We start from the raw sequence: 17,574 nt of genomic DNA, 5'->3' as shown, positions 1-17,574 counted from the left end.
TATATGAACTTTTTTGTGGAATGAATCATCTGAGTTTCCATTATTTCTTAAGGGGAAATTCGTGCTTTGTATTACAAGCATGTTTCTGGAACAAATTATGCTCACAAACCAAGGTTTTACTGTAGTTACCACTCCCCACCTTCACCAGTTTTAGAAAGCTCCTTTTTTGAGTGTGTGTGTGTGTGTGTGTGTGTGTGTTATTACCAGCATTAGGGATTACTATTCTTGCTCCCTGTGGATAAAAATTACATTTCTATTGTTAAAGAAAAAAATTAGACCATTTTCAAAAGTCATTACCTAAAATAAAGTATGGTAGGAAGGCCTGAGCGTGAGGGCAGTGAGTCATCAGAAGGCGACTTGGAGAGAACATGGGGCTTTGGGCGGTAGCTGGGGAAGCCTTGCTTAATCCTCAAAGGACTCACATCAATGAGCCAAATAGGATGTCAAATCTTTCCAACTTGAATAAAGGACATAGTGAGAAGTTTAGAACTAGTGAATGTATAAGATGGTGGTAGCTGGGGAATGTCGGAGGTACAGGCAGAAGGAAGACAGGTCCTAGGATACTGGCCGAGGCCACTCAGCTGCTGGAAAAGTGAGATCTAGAAAGTTACTCAGACTGAAGTTGGATTAAAGGCAGAACCCACCTTAACTTTTGGTTGGGTAACACACACCACAGACACATTGCACAGGGATGGGAGCTGGTCCGTGCAAAGAAGGGCAACTCTGGTTGGTGTGGAGGCCTGAGGCCCTGAGGGGAATCCCTGGGCTCCCAACCTGGATTAGATTCAAACAACCGCAGAGCAGAAGGGCCAAAAGGCAATCAAGAGGCCCTAACCAGAGAGAAATCTTAGAAGTTTCTGGAAGAGGCTGCACAGGCCACAGTCAGGCAACTAGGGCAACCCAATCCCTCCCCTATCTGAAATTGGAGATTATGACTCTAGTGTCCAACCCTGAGGCAGTGGGTGAGTAGGAGCATGATTTTCTAGATAACATCTAAACCAACAAGTCCCACTAGAGCTTCTAAAAAGGAATTAGGGCTGCAGGAGCACAACATGCCTGGTCCCACTTGCATCAAAGTATGACATCACCAGCTACTCTACGCTAAGTTTTGCTGTGGTTAAATGCCCTGTCATTTGCTACCTTTGTTACCTTCTATTTCTCAGTTATTAGCAGTACATTGCAGTGATTAAGAGCCGTCAAGAAATCAGACTCCCTGGCTTTATATTACAGCTTTGCTACTTACTAATTGTGTGAACTTGGTTTTTAAGTGGCCTTGAGTTTCTACTTCTTTAGAAATCCATCATGTTGGAATAATGATAGGACCAACTCATGAGATAAATGGGATTGAATGAAATCACACATATAAAGCCTTTGGCACAAGATGAGGATTCAATAGAAGTTTGCCTGTGGTAATGGTGAGGGTAGAAATAATAGCAGCAGTAGGAGTAATGGTAGTGACAAACCAACGAGCAGTCGTGGACTCATCTCACGGGTGGAAGAGTAGAAGAGTGGAGAGGTGGTGCCCTGTAAGCTGGGGTCACAGAGGAATCTCACAGGAAGAGCTTCCTACTGTGGTTAATCTCGGGGCTCCTCATCATGCAAGTGGGCTCCCGTCAGCCTGCCAACAGCCCTGGAAGTCCTCCCTTCCTTCAGGTCTTTGCATTGGAACATCTCAGAAGATTCTTTTTCCTGCTGGGAACCTGACTGATCCATTACCTGGTGGTGGTTGTGTGTCTTTCCATCTCTTTCACATTGGTCCTCAGACCAGCTCCTTCACCCAACTTCCCTCCTTGGATGTGGGCACCAGCATTTTCCCAAGTACCTGAATGTGACTTTCAGTCAACCCTGACTGTTTTTTCCCCTCCCTTGGAGCCTCCACAATTCTAATCCTTTCATCCTAAGACTCTTACCCCACAGAATCATTCATGCTTTCCCCTCCTTTCCCTCCTCATGGCTTCTCCATCCCTTTTAAATCCTTCTTTCTGCCCAGTTGCTATGACAATAGCATCCCAACTAGAATTCCCTGCCTCGTCTCCTCCCTTGCACCTATAATTCAGCCTATGATTTGCCACCTGACAAATCTTCCAAAAACTGGGGCTTTAAAACTTTTTCAGCCATGACACTCCATAAGAAATATATTTTACTTCACAACCCAGTACACACATACACAACTTACAAAGCAATACTGTACTCTGACATTTTTAAAATTTATGACCCAAGAAATTGACACTGTGACCCACTAATGGGCCATATCCCACAGTTTGAAAACACTGCCCCAAATAGTTCTAATTATGTCATTGCTCCAGTGAAAGCTTTCCATAGTTTCCATCAGTGACTGAATTTACTATAAATTTTAATCTGGCTTTAAAGAATTCTATAGGATGACCCCAATTTGTCTGTCTAAACATTTTCCCCCCTTACCTCCATTTGTATCTCTGGGCCTTGGTGGTCTAATTTATAGAATGGAAACAAAAATATTTTTCCAGCCTAAAGGCCAGGGGTAGACCAGATGATCCATTTAGTTTCCTCTCTAGGAGCCATGATTTTGGAATTCTAAGTTCCCAATATCTAGTAGCCAGACATGTTTCCTCTTTGTCTCTACTCCCTCACCCCCATCTATGTATTTGTTCATGCTCCTTAAATCATCTTTTTTCAACTCCCTCTAACTATGCTGAAATCCCATCAAAGTTTAACAAGAGCAAAGAACACAAGAAGGAAAGGCCAGAATATATTCAAGGAATGCAATTAGTCCATTAAAAGTAGAGCCACTAAGGCTGGTATGTTACACACTGGTGGGAAGAAAGATGAAACTTAAAATGTGGGCTAGGCTACATCATGCCAAGCTAAGAACCCTCAGGCTGAGGTTTCATTTGAATTTAAAAGCCATGGGAGTCATGGATGGTTTCAGAGCAGGTTTGGACATAATCAAAGGTAAGGTTTAAGAAGACTGACTTGCCTGGAGCTGGAGATATCAGAGGTTATTTCAATAGTAAAACTGACATAGCCCAGAGGTATATTAGGACAGGCCAGGTGGTATCAGGATAGGCCAGACCAGGGATGGATCTGAGAAATCCAGGGAAGTGCATCTAGGAGGTTCAGCTTTGGCTGCAGATAGGCATCTTGGAGAGCAGAAGGAACACAGAGGGTTGAAGTATAAGGAGCAGAGTTGAGCAAATGGCCGAAAAGGTGCCTGGCTTCTGCCAGCTCTGGCACGGCAGTGCAGAGACGCAGCCAGGACTTGGGGTTCAGGAGCAGGCAGCCAGTCCTTGTGACGGCTCCTGAGAGCAAAGCTTCTGGCACAAAAGAAAAGGAATCATGCTTTACTCATGTCCTGTATGTGACAGTTTCTCCGTCAAGCACCTTTACACACTGGGCTCAGTGACTTCAAAGCCTGAAGTCTACACAACACCAAACTCCTGCCAAAGTCTCTGAGGATAAGATGCAAATTCTTTCTCCTCCTGGGACCCAGCACAGTGCTCACCCAGAGTAAGCCTAGATAAATATTTGTTGGACTGAATTAAAAAGAGATTATCATTCATATCACCCCACCCCCACCCCAAGATATCGCTGCCTGTTTGTCTATTTTCACTGGGGATATTTGGTGTCCTGGCCTTACACTGTTTAATTGAAAGGCCTGAACACCAAAGCTCTGTGGCTGATTATTTTGATACTCTGAACTCATTAACCTCAATGTATTTCTAGATGAAAGGCTTGAGGTGCAGCCTCAGTGACTGATGATGTTTGAACAGCCAAGGGAGAAATAAGCGTTACTGCCGTCTTTCATCTCAAAGGCCTGGGGGATAGTGAGAGCTCAGCTCTGTGGCAAAACATGAACTATAAATCCTCATCAGATTTGTTTCCCCTCACACAGAGGGAGAAACCAGCACTATTATTATGTCTCTTTTCATGTGCTCTCTTCCAGATATACCATTAATATCTTGCTCTTCCCACCACCCACAGTGCTTGGTAGATGGGTGGAGCCACTCAAGGAAGGAAGTATCGGGAGGAAGCTAAGTTTCATGCTGCTGGGATCTGTGTGGACCCCAGTGTCATTCTGGCAGCCCTGACACAGGAAGGAGAAGCTCCTGTGGCCAACACACTCCTGGAGGTGAACAGGGGATGTGTGACTGCCAGGAAAAGGATGGAGAACTATTTCTCTTGGTAAACTCTCCATATGCCTGTATTATTTAGAATGTATATGGCTCCTAGTTATTCAGTCCACACTTAAAGCCCCTTTGCTAGCAGTAAGACAGATGGAAGGCAGATCAGATCTACTTTTGAGGCTGTGGATATACTAAAAAAATTGTGCACAGGGCTAATCAAATTTTAAAATTGGAATATATTGGGGCACCCGGCTGGCTCAGTCAATAGAGCATGCAACTCAATCTCAGGGTTGTGAGTTCAAGTTCCACATTGGATGTGAAGCCTACTTAGAAAGTAAAGAAATAAAAATAAAATTGGATTATTAAAAAAAATTTTTTTTGAGAGAGAGTGTGTGTGTGAACATAAGCGGGGTAGGAGCAGAGAGGGAGGGAGACACAGAATCTGAAGCAGGCTTCAGGCACTAAGCTGTCAGCACAAAGCCTGACATGAGGCTCAAACCCACAAATCATGAGATCATGACCCGAGCCAAAGTCTGACACTTAACTGACAGCCATCCAGGTGCCCCAAAATCATAGTATTTTTTAAATACTATGTGCTTTTAAAATTAAAATAATATAATGAACCTTGTCTTTTTTCTCCTCCTGAAAGTGTAACTTTGTGTCTAAATTCATAAACTCACTTGCAGATCGCATAAAAGGTAAAATTTAAGCTCTTTATGAATATAGGGCCTGAATATAAATATGGAATTGCCCCTAATCCCCCCCAGAGTGCTCCCGTCTCTCCTTCCAGGCCCTAGTGCACAGAGGACTGAACTGCGGATCATTATGGCTTTGACTAAAGCCAGAATATCCACCGCTTCCATTCAACTGCCCAGGCTCCCTTCGACTTCAAATCAAGACTGGAGCTTTCATCTTCCCGGAGGGGCTACACCCAGATTCAAGACTTCATACTTGTCTGAGGCAAGTCTCTGGGGTGGTGAGAGCGTTAGCTGCCAACTCAGTCAATAAACCGTGCCTCTTGGCTTGAGTTCCATCTGTGATTTCCCCACATGTACTAAAATTGTGAGAACGCCCTATTTCTAAATGCTTGGACATGCTTACCTGTAGCAGCAGGACAAGAAGGGATTTTCCCAGAAAGACTCTTGCTTGGGCACATTAACAACAATTCTAAACCCACTGAGCGAGGAATAGGAGGTGCCCTGATGTCCAAACACAGAAGCACATGATTTGATTTCCACTGTGATAATATGGGGAAAGTGTCAGCACCCTCTTTTAAAAAATATCCAAAGAAGGGCACCTGAGTGGTTCAGTTGGTTAAGCGTCAGACTTTGGCTCAGGCCATGATCTCACACTTCATGAGTTCAAGTCCTGTGTCGGGCTCTGTGCTGACAGCTCAGAGCCTGGAGCCTGCTTCTGATTCTGTGTCTTCCTCTTTTCTCCTCCCCTGCCCACGCTCTGTCTCTCTCTCCCTCTCAAAAATAAATAAACATTAAAATACATATATTAAAAACAAACACCCAAAGAGACCTAACCCAAAGCATTAATATATCTGCTCTACAGGATATTGGCTTTGGGGAGCAATAATTGAGTGATCCATTTATTTGGACTCTGCTTCTTCCCCAGCTTCAGCAGGACTAAAGCTGGAGCTTTGGGGGCACTGAAGCTAAAGATCTCTGCAAGGCCAACTGACTTCGAGTCAAAACCTTGCTGGGTTTTCCTTACTCAGACTTTTCCTCTAAGAATTTCATACCTGTTTCAAGAGAATAAAGGAGTTAGCACTCAGCCATACAATCCCCATAAAGAACAGGGGTTGTATCCCTTCTAGAAGTGGAAAGTCTGAGGCCCAGGGCCTGCTCTGAGTCCTTGAGGTGCTACTGATTCCTGCCCCAGAATTCCCTGACATTTGAAAATATACAGAGGTGGTGAGAAACAGGCAATGATGCAGTTAAAGAGAGCTGTCTAAAAAAACTCAGGAGCCTGGAAATGATTGATGTGTAAAAGTGTCCACCCTTCAGAAAAAGCAGATAAGCAGATGAGAAAGAGCAGAAGGAATAACATAGAATTTATAATATCATTAAAGAAATAAAAATATTTTCATATCAATCTCATTTAATTATAAAGAGGCACAAATTGATGATGTCACTGCCACTATTGTGTTTTTTGGCAAACAACTGTATAATTGTGTTTCCTCACAGGCTATGGCAAAGGAAAAGCATTAAAAAAAAATTTTTTTTTAATCCCAAGGAGAAAAAAAGACACAAGCAAAAGGAACATTTTTTTTCCCCCAAACTTGATCATTCTTATATTTTAAAAAGTAGTGCTCTTCTAAGCATATTTATTCTAGAACGATTCTTCTGGGCGCCTGGGTGGCTCAGTCGGTTAAGCGGCCGGCTTCGGCTCAGGTCATGATCTCATGGTTCGTGGGTTCGAGCCCCGCATCAGCCTCTGTGCTGACAGCTAGCTCAGAGCCTGGAGCCTGCTTCAGATTCTGTATCTCCGTCTCTCTCTGACCCTCCCCTGCTCACACTGTCTCTCTCTGTCTCTCAAAAATAAATAATTTTTAAAAAACCATTAAAAAAAAGAAGAAAGCTTCTGCTGATCAGATAAATGCTAGAAATCAGAGCTGGTTACTCTGTATATATCTTGGGTGTTTGTTCTTGTTGTTTTAAAAAATTTTTAAAAATATTTCTTTATTTCTGAGAGTGAGAGACATAGCATGAGCAGGGGAGGGCAGAGAGAGAGGGAGACACAGAATCTGAAGCAGGCTTCAGGCTCTGAGCTGTTAGCACAAACCCCAACATGGGGTTTGAATTCATAAGCCATGAGATCATGATCTGAGCTAAAGCACGATGCTCAACCGAGGTGTGCCTTGGGTATTAGTTCTTGAAATAAGAGAAAACTATAAAGGAAGTATCACTTCCATCATTAATTACTGATGTCACAAATCCTCACACAACTTTTAGTGTGCATTTATAAAGGACATAATGACCATTGCCTTCCCTCTCTTTTTTTGCCTTTAAAAGTGAAAATTCTGAGGGCACCTGAGTGGCTCAGTCAGTTACGCATCTGCCTTTGGCTCAGGTCATGATTTCATGGTTTGTGAGTTCAAGCCTGCTGCCAACGTGGAGCCCACTTTGGATCATCTCAAAAAAATAAATCAGCTTTGAAAAAAAAAGTAAAAATTCTGGTATAGCTTTTATATGAATTCTGCTGAATTCATTTATCAGCAGCTAAAAATGATTTTCTCCATCCCTTGCTACCAAGAACATTAGCCCACTGACTCTTTCCTTCAGGTCTAAGAAGAACCAATGTCATCCAGCCATTTACTCACTCTATTCAGCATGTATTTATTCAGTGGCTGGTGTTTTACTTGGCCCTGAGGATAAAATAGTGACCAAAAAAGAGCCTTGGACTAGTGGTAAGAATCACACCAATAAATGTAAAATTACACTCTGTGATAAATGTCTGTTCTTTCCAAGAACTCCTCCTTGTTCTTAATTCATATCTTCTTGTTTCCATGTGCACCTGTTGCCTCTTTTCTCCAACTTCCATCTCTCCCTATTCACTTGATCGTTCCTGCTCATGCTCTGGTTTAATCCCTTAACCCTGCCTTCAGACCTCTTGACAGAATAGTTTTATATTCCTCACCTTCTTTTTAGCCACCGAACGGCATAAGTTGGTTCCCATGAAACCCATGGTACTGAAAATGTTCTCTCAATATTGGCAACAAGGATCTCCCCATGACCGAATCCTCATTGCAACTTTCATCATTGCTCTAGACCTCTCCTCGGTGTCTAACACCCCTGACTACCTCCATCTGCTAATGTTCTTTCCTTATCAGACCGTGCTCTCTTCTTCCTCCTTACAATGCTGAGGGACTGGGGTTCCCACGGTTCCATTCTTAGCCCTTTTCCATTCTACCCATTCTAGGAGAGGGCATTCACTTTCCACACCTCCGTGATACTTTCTCTTTATTTCTCTCTTTCTCTTTCTCTCTGTCTTTCTTTCTTTCTTGTGTGAGAGAGAGCGAATCTTAGGCAAGCACCATACCTCACAAGGAATATTTGAGTATCTTGGATTTGAGTTCTGAGTATCTACAAAACAAAGTTCATGGTTTTCCCTCCCAACGCGTTTCTCCTTTGTTCTCTGCCAGAACCAATAAGTTCACTTTCCATTCAGGTGCCCAAGTCAGAAGCCTCCAAGTTATCTTTTCCTTATTCAGGCATTCCACGTGCCACTGAGTCCTATGAGTGAGTTCACACCTGAAATGTCTGTCCTGCCAAGGGATGGCAAGTAGGTTTCATCTAGTGTACGGCTCTGATCGGTTAGTAATTGCTGCTACGATGTTGAGAGCACTGTGTTGAGAAGGATTCTGAGGCAGCCTCTGACCGCATGCATCTGGCCTCAGTTACTGGCTCTGCTGTGGGTGGTGGTGCACACACCAGGTATTCGCCACCCAGCTCTAAACCTTCTTTGGTAAACAAATGGAGATAACCTCTCTCTGCTCCCATTGCCACTGCTCTGGATGCTCTCAGAGTCTTACAATACTCTTTTATGCCTCCTTGTCTCCTAATAGCCTCTCTTTTCCCTGATTCATCATTCAACCAGCCTGTGCTTTATTCTTCTAAAACAAAGAACTATCTAATCATGTCTGTTTAAAGAGGGTACCTTTAGGGCGCCTGGGTGGCTCAGTTGGTTAAGCACCCAACTCTTGGTTTCAGTCATGATCTCATGGTTCATGAGTTTGAGCCCCGCATTGGACTCTGTGCTGGCAATGCAGAGCCTGCTTGGGATTCTTTCTCTCTCTCTCTGCCCCTCCCCTGCTCGCTCTTTCTCTCTCAAAATAAACTTAAAAAAATAAGGAAATAATAAAGTATACGGCATTAATGGACATTCAGAATCTGACTGGAGCGCACCCACCTCCCCCCACATGCCCCTGTACTCTCACAGGCAGCACAGAATACCATCACGGTTCACAGGACGGACTCAAACCTCACATCAGCCACTTCCTAGTTATACGACTCTCAGCAAGTTTGACTTTCTGAGCCTCAGTCTCCTTCCTTATCAGCAAAATGAGAGAAAATAGGGTTGTTGTGAGGATGAAAGGAGTTAAGTAATAGAAGGCGCCTGGCAGAGCTCTGGCATACAGTAAACCCAACGTAAGTGTTCTCCCCAGTGGCTGCTCCCGCATGGGCACACTCAGTCCTCAGTGGATCTGTTCAGGCTGTTTCTACTGGCCTCGCCCCACCTTTTGCACTGCCCGGAAGAATACCTTGTCCCTTGCTCTGCCCTCCTACAGCATGGGCCATGTTCCTTTGCTCCAGTAGTCCTCACATCATGCGCTAGGTATGCATGTGGGTGTTAGAGCCAACAGTCGGGACTTCCCTGAGGGCAGGGAACATGTCTTACCTGTGTGTCCTCTAAAGTAGATGTGTTATGCCTGACTGATGACGTGATGCACAAGTTGGCCTCAGAGGCAGGATGAGCAGTGGGTAGTGATAACAGTTATAGTTGAAACTGTTGTTTATCTGGAAGGGAGGTAATAAATAACAGTTAATCTCCTGGAATGCTATACCAGTTGACTTTTCTTGCTCTTGTACGAGGACATCACCAGGAATCAATCCCTCAGCTCTTTTTCGTTACCCCCAGGAAGGGCTTTTATTAACTTCAGTGTTATAATGCCCACTCTCATCTCTATAAACACAAACTGTACGTTTCATGGCCTAATTCCTATTTCACCACCAGTTCAGTGCTAGATGTAGAACAAACAGAAGCTTCCTATTTAATTGTAAGACCCTTGACATTTACTCCTATGGGATCATGGGCAGGTAGCTCTGAGTGTCCCATGCTCATAGTTACTATAGCTAATGATAATAAGGGATTTGGAGAGCTTTGACTTACAACTTGGATTAGAAGGAATTAGCCTTCCTCTGAGAAGTATCTATCACCATTTGCTGCTTCATGCTCTGGATATGATTTAGAATGTGCTTTTGTGGGCAATAGACTTCCACAGTTTATAGTAAACAGTCAGCTGTAACTAGGTGCCTCTGAGCTTCTCTTCAAGGTTCATGACCTTGATTCTGACCTTGTGCATTCAGAGTACATGGCATGCCCTTCAAAAGTTCAGAAAGGGGAAAATCCTCCTTCACATTCTCCTATTTTCTGCACAAACCAGATCTCCCCAGTTCATTCCACAGAGATATTTATGGTTGCTGACTAGCAGATGCATTGAAAATATGCACAGCATGTTGCCAATGAATCTCTGCAAAAGCCTGTCAGTCCTGCTCTGCCCCACCCTGCCACAGCCCAGCAATGCCCAGAGTTCTGTTTGCACTGAGGGCTTCAGGGAGGCGATGTCTATCAACAGGGTCAGACACACTTTCCAGCTGGCCTCCTCACCTCTGCTTTCTCCAACCTAGACGGCTAGTGTGTTGGAGAGCTTGCAGCCAGTGTTTTGACTGTTTTTAGCTTTAGTAAAGGCCCATAGATGATTTATATGGGAAATCCATATAAAGCAAGCAATGTATTTTTTTGTGAGGGAAAGAATGATTTGTGGGGGAGAGAGGAGGAAAGACTCTGCTGAGGAATGGGCAGGAAGCAGAATATAGCATGATGGAGACCAGGATTCCTGGGGATTTGTTAGGGATGAAGACCAGAAAATTGTGGATCTGAGCAAGCCTGAGCTGACAGTGGACAGGCTGCCTAATAGAGAAAGTGCAGCCAAGGTTGAGTTTCCAGAAAAGACTTTCCAGTACTAGAGTGTTTCCCATGCCCCTGGGTGGGCACCGTCACATTCAAGTAGAGACATTCTGGAACAGGAGTCAAAGAGCAGTAGCTAGGGTGACATCACTAAAAGCCAGTTCTCTCTAGCACGACTCCGAGCAGCATACAAGGAGGATGTAGGCTTCCACAATCAACGCCCCAACTCTTCAGGGAGGCCCCTGAGGGCCTACATTCTGTGTTAGGGTGTGACTTGGTGGCATGTGACAGAAGCCAGTTCCAGGAAGCCTAAGAAGAAAAAACAATTCTAAAAGCCATGGGGTGGTGGGGTGGTGGCAAGAGTGACATAGAAAATCCAAATGCAGAAATGAGAGTAGGTCTCTGAAAAGGCCTGGAACCAGGAGTTGAAGTACTTTAGATCTTTCCATGTGTCTTGTCTCACAGCCACACATACCAAGTGACTGATGGTCTCTCACGGGCTGAAATCCCAGCTCCCGGGTCAGAGACTCCAAGTGTTCAGCTTGTTTCAATAGTTCACTCCTGATTCTATTAACCTCAGGGGAGAGGTCATGAGGTGCTAACATAGCTGCTGGGAGCCGCCTGTGAGGAGGGCAAGGAGAGGGCTTCCGGGGCAGGAGACGTGCAATAGATGTCTATTCCAGCCCTTGTCTGCTGCATTCTCAGTGTCGTTGGTCTTGCTGTCCCCTCTTTCCTCACTTCTTTACATGGCTGCCCCCTTCTCGTTACCTTGGTGCAAACATGACCTCCTTGGAGGAATGTTCCTTGACCACGACAGCTAAAATAACAATTGTCCTCTCCCCATTCCTTCCCATCTGCTCTCTGTTGTGGGCCAAAGTATGTCTCCCAAATTCTATAAGTTGAAATCCTAACCCTCGGTATCTCAGATTGACTATATTTGGAGATAAGTCTTTAAAGAGGTAATTAAGTTAAAATTAGGTCATTAAGGTGGGCCCTACTCCAATATGAGTGGCATCCTTATAAGAAGAGGAAATTTGGACAAAGACGCGTACAGGGGAAAGACCATGTGAGGACACAGGGAGGAGACAGCTATCTAGAAGTCCCAGAGAGAAGCCATTCAGAAGAAACCAAGCATGCAGACACCTTTATCTCATCCTTCCAGCTTCTAAAACTGGGAGAATATGAATCTGTTGTTTGAGCCTCCCCATCCTGGAGAGCTGCCTCTCCTAGAGCTCTTGCTTTTGCATCATGGTCCTAAAATTTCTGCCTGTAGAAATCAGACAGCCTACTGCTTGAGGATTAATACTGGGCTTGTCCCTGATTTCAAACAGCACAGAGGTCTGTACTTAGAAATTACTCATTGATATTTTTGTGATTTTATTAGACACATTTTTTTTTTTTAGAGAGAGAGCCAGAGAGAGGGGCAGAGGAAGAAAGAGAGAAAGAATCTCAAGCACTCTCTACACTCAGCACGGAGTCCGACACAGGACTCCATCGCTCAACCCTGTGATCACCACCTGAGCTAAAATCAAGAGTTGGACAAATGACTGAGCCACCCAGATGCTCTTAGGTTGGAAGAGTTTGTATAGACTTCAGGTTGGGTACTAATGAGTCCTTTTTACTGCATGTATAGAAGTTATAAATACCCTGGGCACACCCTGATCACAGCAGAATCCTTTTGTTAGTTTTAAGAAGCATCAAATCAGCACCAAAAGGGGACATGTGAGTAAGGAGGTGAAGCCAAAAGGATGTCTGATCCCAACATTAGATGTAAGCCCACTAAGTAGCAAGGCACTAGCTTTATCTATCTCTGAAATGACTCAAGATAACCAGAAAGAAAGGCAAGAGGGTGACTCATCCTTTGTCTCTATAACAACTCTTTGGCTATCCCTTTTTCTTAGTACCAGCAGCTAACCTCTTAAGGGAAGTGGTGCATTGCCTGGCCACATGGCTCATGACTCAAAGTCTTAAGATTTATATGTTTACTCACTTTCTTAAAGAGACAAAGGCCATTCCTGTGGGTTAACTCTTTTTTAATATCCATTAGTTAGTCATTTACTATGGATGACCCATTCAAATCTGGCTGCCAGATTCCCTCTTCATAGAAAGGACTATATTTTCATAACCAATTCTTCCCCATACAGTGAGTCATCCCCAGCACACAGTGACTCCTCTGTGCAAGCCTAGAGGACACAGCACTGCAAGAATAGTGCCAGCCACTAAAGTAGTTTCAGATTCATCCTAGACGACACCAAGACATCTTTTCAAGTCCATCAAGTGAGTTTTTCATGTGGACATTTTCCTTCTGTGGTGAAAGCTGGATGAAATAATTTCCTTTTGGTGGCTCAGTTGGTCAATTAGCTAACTTTGGCTCAGGTCATGATCTTGCAGTCCGTGGGTTCTAGCCCCGCATCAGGCTCTGTGCTGACAGCTCAGAGCCTGGAGCCTGCTTCAGGTTCTGTGTCTCCCTCTCTCTCTGCCCCTCCCCTGCTTGTGCTCTGTCAAAAATAAATAAACGTTTAAAAAAAAAGAAAAAGAAATAATTTCCCTTTACAGAAGTTATTAAATAGTTGGTTATTTCAGGGAATACAGGAATTATTTGGGAGCCAAATTATACCTGGTCTTCTCCCTAGTTTACATAAGCCAGTCCCTGCAAGGATTCTTTGCTCAGTGTTTTCTAGAAGTCATGACTTCTAGATTTTCTTCCTTAGACCTGGATGAGCTTGAATAAGTCAATCATTTACCCTGACAGTAAAAATGAGACAATAATACTTATCGATTTCTTCCAACAAAAAGACAAGATGAAGTGAAAAGGAGAATATACATAATTTGAATTTCCTTTGCAAAATGTATGAAAGGTTTGACTGATAACTGCTTCATAATGAAGTTGCTTTGAGACTAGGTTGATTTATCCAAAATAAGTGGTCAATTCTTAATTAGTTCCCTGGGAAATATATATAATTTTTTGTATTTTACAAACATAGCAACCTATTAATTGAAATCATAAAAGTTTCCTTAAGATCATTTTTAAAGACCATTAAATAGTTAACTAAAGAGAGCAGTATTAAAAGCGATAAAATGAAATAGCCACAGATTTTTCTCTACAGCCCACACTATGAATTCTTCATTTAGCAAATATCGAGTGCCTACTATGTGTCACTCTGATCCATCAGTGAATCACACAGCAAACAGTGAATAGCTGCAGTCAGGGAGAGGATGGAAGAATGACACAGAGAACCAACAATAACTAGCAGACATAAGAAACAAGCAAATTGTATAGCATGCTGGAAAATGATAGATATCATGAAAAGAAGAAAAGTTAGAGCAGGGTAAAGGGGGGGTCAGCAGCATGAGGGACTAGGGTAAGTTTGAGATGTGATTTTACATAGAGTGATACAGTAGTAGACTCTGAGATGAGGTGACATTTGAGCAGAGACTTGAAAAAAGTGAGAGCAGAAAATGAGACAAGAGAACCCCAGACATAGGGAACCATCTGTGAAGGATGCTGCATTGTAGTGAGTCTTGTGATCAAGGAGGAAGAGCTAGTGGGCCCTTGTGGCCAGGGTCGGTTAGTTAGGGGGAGAATAGTAGGCAGGACAGTCTAAGGTAAATTCTAAATTTAAATGTTTGCTTCCTTCAATTTCCTTCATAGCAACACAGCTTTATACACATCACATATCCATTGTTCTTGGACATCATAAAATCCCAAATAGCCCACATTAGAAGTCTACTTGGGTTGCTTGACATAATTTCTAAGTTTATAAGAACATTGCAACCTATTATAAATCTTACACTCAATAAATGTTTATTTAGTTAGTTTGTTTATTTTTTGAGAGAGAAAGAGAGATATAGTGTGAGTGGGTAAGGGACAGAGAGAGAGACACACACACACACACAGAATCCAAAGGAGGCTCCAGGCACTGCGCTATCAGCACAGAGCCCAACTCAGGGCCTGAACCTATGAACTGTGAGATCATGACCTGAGCTGAAGTCTGATGCTCAATTGACTGAGCCACCCAGGTGCCTCTAAAGTTTTTTTTAAACGTTTGTTTATTTATTTTTGAGAGAGAGAGTGCGAGCAGGGGACAGGCAGAGAGAGAGGGAGACAGAGAATCCAAAGCAGGCTCAGAGCTGCCAGAGTGAAGCCAGATGTGGAGCTAGAACTCAGAAACTGTGAGATCATGACCTGAGCCAAAGTCGGATGCTTAACCAACTGAGCCACCCAGGTTCCCCAAATAAATTTATTTAAAAAATTTTAAAGTATAGGGGCGCCTGGGTGGTCCAATCAGTTAAGCATTTGACTCTTGATTTCGGCTCCGGTCATGATCTCACTGTCATGGGATCAAGCCCCGAGCTGGGCTCTGCACTGAGTGGGGAGCCTGCCTCAGATTCTCTCTCTCTCCTCTGTCTCTCTCTCAAAAAATAAAATATGCTTATTTTCTCTCTCAAAAAATAAAATAAAATATTTAAAAATATCTTATTTTTAGCATTGTTTATAGATGGATAAATTATATATTATACATATACACTATGAATATCTAAATATACCTATATATTTTTTGGCAAACTGTGACTTGGACTTTTCGTTAATTTCCAACCTTCAATCCCATTGTATTCATGAGATTATACCACAATACTACATTACCAATTTGGTTTACTGAGGGAAGTCATTACCCAAAACATAGAACATGTGTAATTGTATCACCAGGTTACATGATTACCACCAGCTGGCCAGTTCTAACAAGGCCTCCTTTGTCCCACTCAGGCTATTTATAAGCTCCCCATAGGCTTGTTCTTACATGAGCCACCTCTCCCCTGCTCAGTTCTTCTGCTGAAGAAAGTAGAGTGCCAGCCCGTCAGCGACAATATCTACCCCATCCCTTGGGAAATGTCCACTATCTCCTGGAGGGAACTCCCAGTGACACTAGAGAACCTAGTGAGAACCCTAATATCTGTCCCAGGAATCTGCTCTGGAAAGCCTAGGAGAGCCAGCATGGCCCCAGGGTATATGCCTAAGGAGAAAGAATAGCTCCTCCCACAGGAGGATTCTTTCTGGTCCCTGGGCTCTTCTTTCACAAAGACAGTCCCATTCTTTCTCCCTGGGACTCTACCCCAGCCAAAGGGGTTGGACTACTGAGACTGGTTCCAACATCCTCTCCTTAGTCCTCTGTCCTTATGCCATTTTTTTAACAAAAATCCCTTCCTCCTCTAGCCCAAAACTCAAAAGCTGCAAGACACAGGTCAAGTAGATATAGAGGCTTTCTCATATATACTATTAGCCAGACACAATTCCGTCTGAGATAGGAAAACTGTTCCTTAGTATTGAAAACAAGAATCCACAGAGCAACTCTCCTCCTTTGTTCGCTCAGAGATGATTTCACCTTGTGGTCAATTACCCTTTTCATTTCTGAATGACCCCTTTCAACTTCAAAACCTACCAACTTTTGGTGACCTGCTCTTGGCAGCATTTTCTTTTTTCTTCCTTCCATATCTCTCCTTCCCATCCTGCCCCCTCCCTCTTTCCTTGTTTCCTTCTTTCCTTTTTTCCTTCCTTCCTTCCATTCTTTAGTTCCTTCTGTTGTGTTCTTTGCCTCATTTTATTGAATGGAAAATATCCCATTTCCAAATACTTATTTTTCAGACCCTGACAGACTTTCCACTTGGTCTATGTTATGATCTTGATCATATCGTAGACTCTGTACCTCAGCTTTCTCATCTTCAAGATGGAGATAAAAATTACCAGCAAAGAAATTGAATTAGTAATCAAAAAACTCCCAACAAACAAAAGTCCAGGACCAGAGGGCTTCACATACAAAATCAACATACAGAAATCTGTTGGATTTCTAAATAACAATAATGAAGCAGCAGGAAAAGAAAATGAGAAAATAATTCCATTTACAATTGCAACAAAAATAATAAGATACCTAGGAATAAACCCAATCAAAGAGGTGAAAGACCTGTACTCTGAAAACTATAAAACACTGAGAAAAGAAACTGAAGATGACACAAAGAAATGGAAAGATATTCCATGCTCATGGATTGGAAAAACAAATATTGTTAAAATGTATATACTCCCCAAAGCAATCTATACATTTAATGTAATCCCTACCAAAATACCAGCAGGAATTTTTACAGAGCTAAATCAAAGAGTCTGAAAATTTGTATAGACCACAAAAAAACAATAGCCAAAACAAACTTGAAAAGGCAAAGCAAAGGTGAAGGCATCACAATTCTGGACTTCAAGTTGTATTACAAAGCTGTAGTGAAACAATCAAGAAAACTAATAGGCAACCGACAGAATAGGAAAAGATAGTTGCAAATGACATATCTGATAAAGGGCTAATATCAAAAATGTACAAGGAACTCACCAAACTTCACACCCACAAAACAAATAACCCAGTGAAGAAATGGGCAGAAGACATGAACAGACACTTCTCCAAAGAGGACACCCAGATGGCCTACAGGCACATGAAACGATGCTCAACATCACTCATCATCAGGGAAACACAAATCAAAACCACACTGAGATACCACCTCACACCAGTCAGAGTGGCTAAAATGAACAAAGCAAGAGACTACAGATGTTGGAGAGGGTGTGGAGAGATGGGCACCCTTTACACTGTTGGTGGCAATGTAAACTGGTGCAGCCGCTCTGGAAAACAGTGTGGAGGTTCCTCAAAAAACTATCCATAGAACTCCCTTATGACCCAGCAATAGCATTGCTGGGGATTTACCCAAGAGAGACAGAAATGCTGATGCATAGGAGCACATG

The 17,574-nt window shown here is 43.0% G+C and overlaps 1 protein-coding gene across 4 annotated transcripts in view; it reads right to left on the bottom strand.

Moving 5' to 3' along the window:
- The window catches only part of WDHD1 (WD repeat and HMG-box DNA binding protein 1), a 156,031-nt gene that overhangs the window by 134,015 nt on the left and 4,442 nt on the right, over positions 1 to 17,574 (bottom strand). For all 4 annotated transcript variants that reach the window (XM_029950313.1, XM_029950311.1, XM_029950314.1 and 1 more), the window contains exon 2: positions 9,513 to 9,631. The gene's annotated coding sequence lies outside the window, so the exon portion shown is untranslated. The remainder of the gene's footprint in view (positions 1 to 9,512; positions 9,632 to 17,574) is intronic.

This window comes from Suricata suricatta, chromosome 9 (genome assembly GCF_006229205.1).
Source record: "Suricata suricatta isolate VVHF042 chromosome 9, meerkat_22Aug2017_6uvM2_HiC, whole genome shotgun sequence".
Taxonomy (NCBI): domain Eukaryota; kingdom Metazoa; phylum Chordata; class Mammalia; order Carnivora; family Herpestidae; genus Suricata; species Suricata suricatta.
The sequence above is the reverse complement of the archived record's forward strand: the minus strand, read 5'-3'. Positions and strand labels throughout refer to the sequence as shown.